Source organism: Gorilla gorilla, chromosome X (assembly GCF_029281585.2).
Source record: "Gorilla gorilla gorilla isolate KB3781 chromosome X, NHGRI_mGorGor1-v2.1_pri, whole genome shotgun sequence".
NCBI classification, from domain to species: domain Eukaryota; kingdom Metazoa; phylum Chordata; class Mammalia; order Primates; family Hominidae; genus Gorilla; species Gorilla gorilla.
This window is the reverse complement of record NC_073247.2, coordinates 120,234,913-120,247,261: the sequence shown is the minus strand read 5'-3', so window position 1 is coordinate 120,247,261 and position 12,349 is coordinate 120,234,913. Positions and strand designations below refer to the sequence as shown.

Sequence of the window (12,349 nt, the reverse complement as noted above, 5' to 3'; positions counted from 1 at the left end):
TCTATGACAAACCCACAGCCAATACCATACTGAATGGGCAAGGAAGCATTCCCTTTGAAAACTGGCACACAAGACACGGATGCCCTCTCTCACCACTCCTATTCAACATAGTGTTGGAGTTCTGGCCAGGGCAATTAGGCAGGAGAAGGAAATAAAGGGTATTCGATTAGGAAAAGAGGAAGTCAAACTGTCCATGTTTGCAGATGACATGATTGTATATCTAGAAAACCCCATCATCTCAGCCCAAAATCTCCTTAAGCTGATAAGCAACTTCAGCAAAGTCTCAGGATGCAAAATCAATGTACAAAAATCATAAGCATTCTTATACACCAGTAACAGACAAACAGAGAGCCAAATCATGAGTGAACTCCCATTCACAATTGCTTCAAAGAGAATAAAATACCTGGGAATCCAACTTACAAGGGACGTGAAGGACCTCTTCAAGGAGAACTACAAACCACTGCTCAAGGAAATAAAAGAGGATACAAACAAATGGAAGAACATTCCATGCTCATGGGTAGGAAGAATCAATATCGTGAAAATGGCCATACTGCCCAAGGCAATTTATAGATTCAATGCCATCCCCATCAAGCTACCAATGACTTTCTTCACAGAATTGGAAAAAACTACTTTAAAGTTCATATGGAACCAAAAAAGAGCCCGCATCGCCAAGTCAATCCTAAGCCAAAAGAACAAAGCTGGAGGCATCACGCTGACTTCAAACTATACTACAAGGCTACGGTAACCAAAACAGCATGGTACTGGTACCAAAACAGAGATATAGATCAATGGAACAGAACAGAGCCCTCAGAAATAACGCCACATATCTACAACTATCTGATCTTTCACAAACCCGAGAAAAACAAGCAATGGGGAAAGCATTCCCTATTTAATAAATGGTGCTGGGAAAACTGGCTGGCCACATGTAGAAAGCTGAAACTGGATCCCTTCCTTACACCTTATACAAAAATTAATTCAAGATGGATTAAAGACTTAAATGTTAGACCTAAAACCATAAAAACCCTAGAAGAAAACCTAGGCATTACCATTAAGGACATAGGCATGGGCAAGGACTTCATGTCTAAAACACCAAAAGCAATGGCAACAAAAGACAAAATTGACAAATGGGATCTAATTAAACTAAAGAGCTTCTGCACGGCAAAAGAAACTACCATCAGAGTGAACAGGCAACCTACAGAATGGGAGAAAATTTTCGCAACCTACTCATCTGACAAAGGGCTAATATCCAGAATCTACAATGAACTCAAACAAATTTACAAGAAAAAAACAAACAACCCCATCAACAAGTGGGCGAAGGACATGAACAGACACTTCTCAAAAGAAGACATTTATGCAGCCAAAAAACACATGAAAAAATGCTCATCATCACTGGCTATCAGAGAACTGCAAATCAAAACCACAATGAGATACCATCTCACACCAGTTAGAATGGCAATCATTAAAAAGTCAGAAAACAGCAGGTGCTGGAGAGGATGTGGAGAAATAGGAACACTTTTACACTGTTGGTGGGACTGTAAACTAGTTCAACCATTGTGGAAGTCAGTGTGGCGATTCCTCAGGGATCTAGAACTAGAAATACCATTCGACCCAGCCATCCCATTACTAGGTATATACCCAAAGGACTATAAATCATGCTGCTATAAAGACACATGCACACGTATGTTTATTGTGGCACTATTCACAATAGCAAAGACTTGGAACCAACCCAAATGCCCAACAATGATAGACTGGATTAAGAAAATGTGGCACATATACACCATGGAATACTATGCAGCCATAAAAAAGGATGAGTTCATGTCCTTTGTAGGGACATGGATGAAATTGGAAATCATCATTCTCAGTAAACTATCACAAAGACAAAAAATCAAACACCGCATGTTCTCACTCATAGGTGGGAACTGAACAATGAGAACACATGGACACAGGAAGGGGAACATCACACTCTGGGGACTGTTGAGGGGTCGGGGGAGTGGGGAGGGATAGCATTAGGAGATATACCTAATGCTAAATGACGAGTTAATGGGTGCAGCACACCAGCATGGCACATGTATACATATGTAACTAACCTGCACATTGTGCACACGTACCCTAAAACTTAAAGTATAATAATACTAAAATAAAAATAAAAAATAAAAATAAAAAACTAGCTTTTTTTATTCAATTACATTAAACTCGATCTATCTTGCCCTTTGAATGGATCTTTTCCCTATGCATGATTTTGTAACACTGTGTATTAGTCATTTGGAAAACATTAGTTCACTGACCTATGCAGAGCTTCCAAATGTTAGCACAATTTATTGTACAATATAAAAAATACATATTAATATAATTACCAGCTTCATTAGAAAAGTCTTAAGATTTGGGAAGCTGTCACACTCATAGTGTCAGGTTCAAGTTTTCCAAAATTCTCATTCTTACTTGAAAAGCTCGAATTTTTCATTGGCCACAAATACTGCCAGTAGTTTTCCTTGAAGTGGTAGGCTAATTCTACTCATTTTCAAGAAAATGCCCACCAAATACCCAAGTATAAATAACCACAGTTTGTCTCAGTTGTTTTTCAAGTAAAAATGAATTTTGGCTGGGCTTGGTGGCTCATGCCTGTAATCCCAGCTCTTTGGGGGGCTGAAGCGGGAGGACCTCTTGAGGCCAGGAGTTCAAGACCAGCTGGGGCAACACAGCAAGACCCTGTATCTAAAACAAACAAAAAAGCGTTCCATGCAAAAATCAACTGGTTCAGCTCGCAACTCAAACAACTGCACAAGAGCTTTTCCTAGAAACAACTATCTTACTTCAGCGTACATAAGTGCTTTGTGTATACTTCCCATTTTGTCATATGTAATATTAAAAAGACATACACTCAAGGGCCAAAATTCAATTAATATAAATTAATGCTACATTGAGGACACTCTGAGGTAAAACTGGCTTTCTCTCCCCTGAGAGTATGACGAATACAACTACTAAGAAAATGTGGTACACTGCACCAGTAATTTTACTCACCATCAGTGCAAATGTCAACATAGTGAGAAAAGTAAACATTCTTCATATTTGCTATGATACATGTTTATGTCCCCTCCAAAAAAATTCATATGTTTTAAAATTATAATCTTCAAGGTGATGGCATTAGGAGGTGGGGCCTTTGGGAGATGATTATGTCACGGGGTGAAGCCCTCATGAATGAGATTAGTGCCCTTGTAAAAGACGCTCCAGAGAAAAAAAACCCTTTCCCCTTTCACCATGTGAGGTCACAGAGAGACCATAACATCTGTGAACCAGAAAGAGGGCCCTCACCAGACACTGAATCTTAGGTTTGATCTGCCTTGATCTTAGGCTTCTCAGCTTTCAGAACAATGAGATATAATTTGTTGTTTATATGCCACCCAGCCTGAGGTATTTTGTTATGGCAGCCCAAACAGACTAAGATAATATTACTGTTAAAATATTCCTCATGTTCTCTAATAGGATTTCAGGAACCGTAGGGGTCCACAGACCACAGTTTGAGAACTACTGACCTAAAAGATCACTAATGTCCCTCCAGCTCTAAAATGCCTATGAACAGTCAACAACTTTCATTTGTAGAACTATACAAAACATTCGTTTCCCTAGATAAGTAATATATCACATTTAACAAATACACCAGTTTCTTACAAATCTTTTGTATCAACTGATCCTGAGGACAAACTCATGAGGTTGTGAAACAGAAACTGTTTCTTCCTTCCCCCCAAAACATCATGAGTTTATTTACATATTTTCCACCCTCCAACTTTTCTAGGTAGCAATGTGTTTTGGCCAGACGCGGGGCAGGGAGAGGTGGTTGTGTAAGTGACTGGACTAACTCTACGTTTATGTCCGTATACCACTTGCCAATGTACTGGTGTAGGCATATACATATAACACAATTTCAACCAATGATAAATAAGAGGTGTTTTCAGGGTGGTGCTGTGGGACTCCTTAGAAAGTTTCCATTGCTAGTAAAAAGAGATACACATGAATAGTTCATACTCTCTTTCTACTGGGCATTGCAGTGTCTGCATGTGATTCCTGGAACTGCAGCAGCCATCTTGAGAGTATGAGGGGGACTAATATTAGAGGGCAAGTTGATAGGCAGAGTATGGCAGTACAGAAAAATGGAACAAACTCTGGCCCTTACTAGTGTCATTATTTGGCTGAATTAATTAACTTTGGAGATAATCAACCTCCAAACTTCTTGTTATGTGAGCTAAAAATTGTCTTTATTGTTTAAGACAGATAGTGTTTTTTAGCACTTGCAAGAAAAACAACCTATCTAATATAAACAGACACCACCATGACTATCTTCCACATACAGAAACATTTTACTACATCAATTAAATTGTGAGAATATGGACAGAGAAGAACCAGTCCTCCTTTAGCAAGGTTTTGGAGGGCTTGTAAACACACAATATACTAAATAATTCATCAGTCATGTACCACTCCTAATACCACTCCCCCTCTCAAAGTTCCATATCTCTTTCAGTACTCAATTAATGTCATATACACTGTAAGAAATTTTGAAAGCAAACCAGCCAGTTCTCCTATATACAGGAAAAATATTATTTGATTGAATTATAGCATGATACAAATTCCTTAACAGAATTTCTTGAAGTCTTATTTTATTACTGTCAAAAACACAATTCCATTAATCAGAATAGAACTTGCTTGTAAATGGTACTTACATTCTCTACAAGTTAGTAAGCATCTGACATTTATAACAGATTCATTAAAATAAAAAAAGTTAAAAATTAAATTTAGCAAAAGCCTGTTTCTTTTATAACATTTGCCTTTGACTGTCTTTAATTAATGAAAAGCAAGGGATTTAAGGTTCCCATTTCAACAGGGTAGCAAGTACCATCATAGACTGCCCTTTTGGTTAAAGGCCAGCAGAAGCTGCTAAAGGCACAAAGTGTGGGTGGACCTGGACAGACTATGGAGGTAAATAAGTTCAAGTTGCATAAAATGAGAATCTGGTTTGTTAAAATGAAAGAAGCCTGTGTGTCACATATCACACTGAAGGTGTTTCTCTAAAATCCTCAAGCATTACTGCTATTTAAAAACAAATCTTTATAATAAAGATTAAGCTAAGTGTCTGGGTGGTTCATTTATAATGTTAATTAGAAAGAATACATTTTCAAAAATTACTTCTGTTCCGTAGCTGCTATCATCACAAGGGGATGAGATGATGGAATGATTACATTTGTAAAAGAAAATCATTAGAGACTAAGACCAAATCAGCCAACCAACTGGCAATCAATTGAGCATCAATTCCATAGTCACTGTAGTAGATAGTAAAGAAAAATTAAGTCTGTCTCACAGGCACTCTTATACACTACTGATAGGAGTATAATTGGTAAAACCATTCTGGAAAGTAACTTGGCAAGAGCAGATCCCTATCACTCAGGAGCTTAAAGTTCAGCCACTCAAATGCCACCTGGAAAAACCACATGCATAACAGTTTGTGACTCTGCAGAGAAATAAATTTGAATTGCGCAAGCTATAGGGCTGGCAAACAGGCAATGAAGTCATTTGGCTACTGAGGAAATGTGAGGAGAAGGTAAAGTGAGTATGTTACAAATTGGGAGTGGTACAAAATGGATGGGGGACCTCACATTCCGTATGTACTAACCAGTTTAATTTTCTAAAAAGAGGGAATTGAGGCTGTGATATTATCTCCCCAAAGTGGGAAAAAAAGATTAAGAATTAATGAAAGGAAGTTTCTGAGTATCACTAAGGGAGAGATGAAAGCTAGGGACAATACTAGGTAAAGACACAGCCATTTAAGTGTAAGCCTGAAAGGCAGCTACAGTGCAGGGGCTGGTGAGAGGGGTGGGGAAAGTGGTCAGAAGGGGCTCTCATTTCAGATGCATATGCACAAAACTCTTCTGGGGGAGGGAGAATGTCAATGAATTTGAGTATGTTATACCACTGTTATAGCTGGGAAGAGATCAGTAGGAGAGGTATTTGTGGAGGGCAAGCTCCACCTTCTGCCCAGGGGAGAAAAGTAGGAGGATATATTGTGCACAAAATTAAAATTTAAGCCCTTAAGGATGAATGGCCTAGGCAGTTTTGGTAAAGACTTATTAAAAGATGAGCCAATGGAGAGTCTTTCTTTAGAATCATCTTAAGTGACCAGTCACAGAAGGGTTTACAGAAAGGGCAATGAGAATTATTCAACTTTTCATCATGACTTTACTTTTCTCTATTATCTACCATGTATGAAATAGGGATTGAGGAGAATCTCATGAGCAGGTTCTAGAGCCTTGGTTTAAATCTTGGCCCAATCATGTATCAACTGCATGACCTTTGGCAAGTTATTTAACCAATGTGGGCTTCTGATTCTTTGTATATAAAAGTGGAAATAACATTAGCTACCTAACAGGATATAACATAGTAACCACTAAAAAAGTTACCATAATTTATCTGTTGATACAGCCTTTTTAAATATCAGGGTCTACTGTATGTATCAAAGACTTGAAAAATACTTACAGCGTTTAACCCACTAATTCCCCATGAAGGCGGCTGTAGCAATAAAATAATAAAAATATGGAATAAGAAATGTTCATGGCAGCACTTCTTACGATGGCTAACAAATCTTGACATTTTAAAATATACTCTACAAAAGTGAACAGGTAAATAAATTGGACTGTGTATAAATACAAGTTTTATGTAATCATTTTAAAATAACGTTTTAAAACTAAGAATGTTAACATGGGAAAGTGCTTGATAAGTGATCAAACAGTAAGAAATAAAACTATATGTAGAATAAGCCCAACTTACTTTTTTATTTTAACCAGCTTTTTTTTTAGTTATTAGCTAGTGTTTATTTAATCAGGTTTTTTAGTATTTTAAAAATTCAGTATCTTCATGAAATGAAAACTTTACCATAGCAATTGAAACATGAATTGTGCTTAGAGTTTCATGATTCACATCCAAACCTTAACATATCATTTACAATTCAAAAATTGTACTCTTACAAGTCATTGTTCTATGCCAAATTTATTTTTAAAAACATATTATATATATAGGAAAGAAAATAATAAAGACAACAATAATCAAAACACACACCATTATTCTGTGCTCAGCCAGCACAGTTCTGGCCTGCTGGTAGAACTGTGGACATATTTTTATTTTCTTTATGTTTTTCAAGTTTCCAACATTGAGCAGCTGTTACTTTTGTTACCATATAAAATCAACATATGAATTGGTTGAATGAACAAATATATAGTTATTGCTTCAAAAGGGACTTTAATCAAATAGAAAGAACAGATAAAATGTCATAAAACAAAATGCCTGTAAGACCAAACACACGCAGATACGAAACTGGGAGAGGCTAAATATTACAAATGTTCAAAGAAAGGTACAATCAGTATTTGATACTATAATAAGGGAAAGTTTCACAGGACTATTTATCTATTCTCACCAGTATGTAAACACCATGAAGGGAAGAACCTTGTCTTTATTTGGTTTTAGCCATAGTGTCTAGCACAAAATGATTTTGTAGGCAGTACACCTCCATGAATAGAAATAGAACAGCATAAATAGAATTTTTGAGTACTTAGAAGTTGCATAAATATCTGCTGAATAAATGTAAACATTTGCTAGAATTGAGCAAAGACTTGGATCCACAAAATTCTAATCAAGATGGAGGGCCAAAATGTGTATGCAGTGCTCACAGGATTGTAGGAAAGCTTACCTAGGCTAGACTGGAGGGAGTATATTGTAAACTGTAATGAAAAATAAGGTTGGATAAGGGAAAAGATCATGATAGGCCTTGAAAATCAGACAGGAGATTTGAGAGTTGATGTAGTAAGAAATGGTAAGTCAATAAATATAATGACAATAATGAAATCTAAAATTGATTTAACATTTACTATGGTGTCAAATACTATATGTTTTACATAACTTTTCTCGTTTTATCCTAAAAAAAAATATGTGAGATAGGTGCTACTGCCTTCCTTTTGCCAATGAGGAAATTAAGCCTCAAAGATTACTATTTTGCTGAAAGTTACACATCTACCAGTCAGATTCCATGTCTGACTTCAGAGGCCAGCCTCTTGAAGACTCTGTATAAGACCTCTACAAAGTCCACAAAACGTGTGAAGAGAAATACCAGAAGAGAATGAGATCATGTATATTTATTCTAGGGTCTTGGACTGGAATCAGATGTATCATTATGAATCCATGATTTTGACATACATAAAGAGGAACTTCAAGAAATCAATATAGAAACAGGTATGTGTGCATATATACATATATTTCCTAGCTCTGCCTGCTGAGAGGGCCTAGAGGCAATGACACCTCAGTAGCAATAAGCATGCCAAGCACCCAGATCTTGGCTTCTACATACCATTCTCCAATAAAAAGAATCAGAGCTCCTTGGAGAAAAGATTCTGATTCCAGAGTTGGGGCAAGGAAATTAAAAAATGAGTCTGGAGGCCAGGTGCGGTGGCTCACACCTGTAATCCCAGCACTTTGGGAGGCCGAGGCGGGTGGATCACGAGGTCGGGAGTTCGAGACCATCCTGGCTAACATGGTGAAACCCCGTCTCTACTAAAAATGCAAAAAATTAGCCCGGCATGGTGGCTGGCACCTGTAGCCCCAGCTACTTGGGAGGCTGAGGCAGGAGAATGGTGTGAACCCGGGAGGCAGAGCTTGCAGTGAGCCGAGATCATCGCGCCACTGCACTCCAGCCTGGGTGACAGAGCAAGACTCCGTCTCAAAAAAAAAAGAAAAAAAAAAAAAAGAGTCTGGAACATCTGTGGTGCCAGAAAGTAAGAGGGTGCTTAAAAAATGATGGAGACATGTTGAAAGGACACAGGAGCCAATTTGAAGGGGCTCCTGTTGGCCAAATCTGGGTTTCAGCAAAAACAAAAAGTAGTAAGAGCATAATTCATTATAACCCATAGAATAAAACAAATATTAAGTCCATACTGCTATAAACAGCTGAATAAATATATACATTAAGCGTAAAGAGAAAGTTTTTTATTACAGTATAATTCAATCAGTTAATAAATGTAAAAATGTTGAAAATTGAAATCAATGTCTGGCAAATGTCACAACAATAATTTATTCAAGCCAGAATCATCAACATATGCTAAAATTAGTGGGCAAATATATGATGAGAAACAGGATATTTACATTGTCTCACAATATTGCCCTGCATAGTCTCACTTTGTAATTACAAAAGAAAAAATAATGACTTTATAGTGAATAAACCTAGCAGACACTGTCTTAACCAAGCTTTCAGGGATGTAAAGAGTCTCATGTCTTACATGTACAGACATCAAAAGGTAAATAAAAACACAGGAAAAAATACAAACTCTTACACTGCCACAGGACAGATACATATATAGATATATGCATAAGACTAAAGATATATATCTATATAGTTTGTGAATAAAATTGGATATGATAGGTAGGCAAATTAGTACAAAAAAAGAACAAAACTAAATTAAGCATGTTAAGTAAAGTGTGTTACCATACACACATACCCGGTTGTTTCACAATAGACATGCTCCTGAAAAGTTTGGTGGACTTAAAATTAATGCAGTAACTGAGTAATTAAATAATCATAAGGCAAATCTTCCTTCAAAATAAATCATCTGTCACAAATTATAGTAGTTATATAAGTTGAAATGTTTACATATTGTGATTACATAAAATCATAAAACCTTCAACAGCGTTTGCTTTTAGATTGCTTTTAAATAATCTCACTCTATTTAGATACAGATACAGAGGTCAAACTCTGATCTTTTTATTCTAGGCCCAAAGCTATTTCCATTACACCATGCTGCTTCTCCTAACATCAGCAGGAAGACATGTAACCCCCATTATCATTTCCATTTCACCTCCTGTGTCCAAAAAAAGTGGCAGAGATCCAAATACTTTACACACCAGTAAATCTCTATAGACCACATACAAAGTAGGCAGTATAGGACAGTCATTAAGGGCAAAGATTCTAGAGCCAAACTGCCTGGATTCAAATTTTCCAGCTTCACAAGTTACTGCCTACATGACCGGATTTCTGGGAATGTATTCAACGTCTGTAATTTGTAGTTTTCTCATCTGTAAAGTGGGGATAATAACGGTATATGTCTCATAAGTCTGTTCTGAAGATTAAATATGATAATATGTATTATCATATTAGCACAGTGCCTGGCACATAGTAAACACTCATTATGTTATCTACATTAGTAATGATGACAATGATGACAAGTTTTTCCTATGGAGCAATATACTTCATAGAGGATGAAGTGTTTCATGGCTACAAACAACACTCCTACCCTTGATAAATTCATGCCGCTGGTCACAAGGAAGATAGTACGTTTAAAGTAGACAAAAATATCCAATCTACTGCACAGAAAACAACTTACTAACTATGTAAAATAACTACTAACATAATTTTACATACTACCCACATCCACAAATCTAAGTGCATATCCCACTGACAGTGAATCAGTACAGGTATAATTACCTTCACATAAAAATGTTATTTCCATCACTAGAAATTATATTTCCAACTTAAAACTGTCTTCTCTTATTACTAACCTTTTGGCATAGAGGTTACTTTATTCCACCTAATGAATGCTCTACCTAAAAAAAAGATCTTCCACATATTTGTGATGTACCAATTTGGCATGATTTCAGAGATAAAGAAATCATTTACCTATAAAAGAGTAAAGCACCTTAAATAGCAACACTTTTTTGATATAAAAACCCCAATACTAAACTACTCCAGTCAACGACTAGCCCTACCAACAACCAGTTTTACTCTGGAAATGGTCACCGATATCTCCAGCACTAGTATGGGGAGCCGATATCATTCATATTTTTGAGCCTATTAAAATATTTATGTATGAACCAGGAAAAACAAACCCTTGGTTTTAATAGAGGCACAATATCCTAATGATAGGAAAAGGGGATATAAAATGTTCTTTAAAAATTATATAGGAGGGAAAGGGAAAGAGCTGTAATGACTTCATGAATACTCATTAGTTTAAGAATCCAAGAAAACAAGCTTGCTCTCAAGTTTTGTCAATAAAAAGAAATCTCATTGTTAACATAAATTGATTTAATATAAATTGATGTGTAGTGTTGCTATACATACCTGTATAGTTGTCATCTGGTGCAAATTTGTTAAAAGTAACATCAAAAAACATATATATATTTAATCAAACATCTACAAAATCTTTGTCCCTGGGCCAAATGCCATAAACAGAGGGCACCAAGAAGATGTTTTTAAAATGAACTATTTTCAACAGCACAACTGCAGTTTTATCCAAGTCTGTAGCCCTATTGACTGGCTAAACCTTACCCCCATTAAGATGCTCTGCATCAAAAAAGCATTTTTAAATCATTTGTCTACTTTGATGGAAGAAAATTATGGCATGCATAGTAAAAATATTTGATATGCATGGTTTTTCAGCAAATTTGCTATTATAATTACGTTGTGCTCAGAGTAATATGAAAGTTAGTTTTCATACACCGGGTACACACCTTCAGAAGGATAGAAAGAGGACATGTGATTTGAGGCATGCTAAGTGCTATAGGGAAGCTAGACAGCTAACTTAAAAGTGGACCCAGATGAGCTGTAACATAGCAGCTGCTTACAAAGAATTGACAGTCACTCAACCATGTGAAGGCCTAAGCCATGATCTCATATTAAACAGTTTTTAAAACCATCCATAATGATCACTCAAATAAATTTAAATAATTTGTCACACACTTATTCTTCAGAGGTTATATGAAATTAAAGATGATGGGCTTCAGGCTGGAGAACATTTTCTCTCACAAAGCCATTCATTTTTTAACATCTGGCCCTCATCCCCAATAGGACAGTGGGTGGGACTACCCAGATACCCTTCTAAGAGATATACTGAGGTTTGAATTCTACATTCCTAAAACTGAATGGAGCTTTTTGCTGCTATTTCACGTGTACATCCTCCCCCACTTTCCTTTAAACTGGAACACTGATTCTCCTTTGAAAAAGGAAGATTCTCCTTTGAAAAAGGAGTATTTTCCTTTGAATAGGTGATGGGCAAATTCTCAATTTGATCAGATGCCTTGGTAGGTTTAAAAAAAAGTAAACAAACAAAAAAACCCATAACTTAGAAAAAACAACAACAACAAAAAGACGCAAAAGACCTGAAGCCTGAGACTTTACCTCACTCTTCTTGGTATGTTGCCTTAGCATTTCATTTGTAACAAGGATGTCAAAAGGGAAAAGCAGGTCAGTGGCTTGAATGACCTGAGGTGGGGGTAGGTTCCTGTTGCTTAAGGAAAGAGCAAACGGGACGAACTTCACTAAGGCGCTAAA

The 12,349-nt window shown here is 36.6% G+C and overlaps 1 protein-coding gene across 1 annotated transcript in view; it reads right to left on the bottom strand.

Annotated features, from left to right (window-relative positions):
- COL4A5 (collagen type IV alpha 5 chain) overlaps positions 1-12,349 on the bottom strand; it is a 256,931-nt gene that overhangs the window by 243,711 nt on the left and 871 nt on the right. The gene's annotated exons all lie outside the window — the stretch shown is intronic.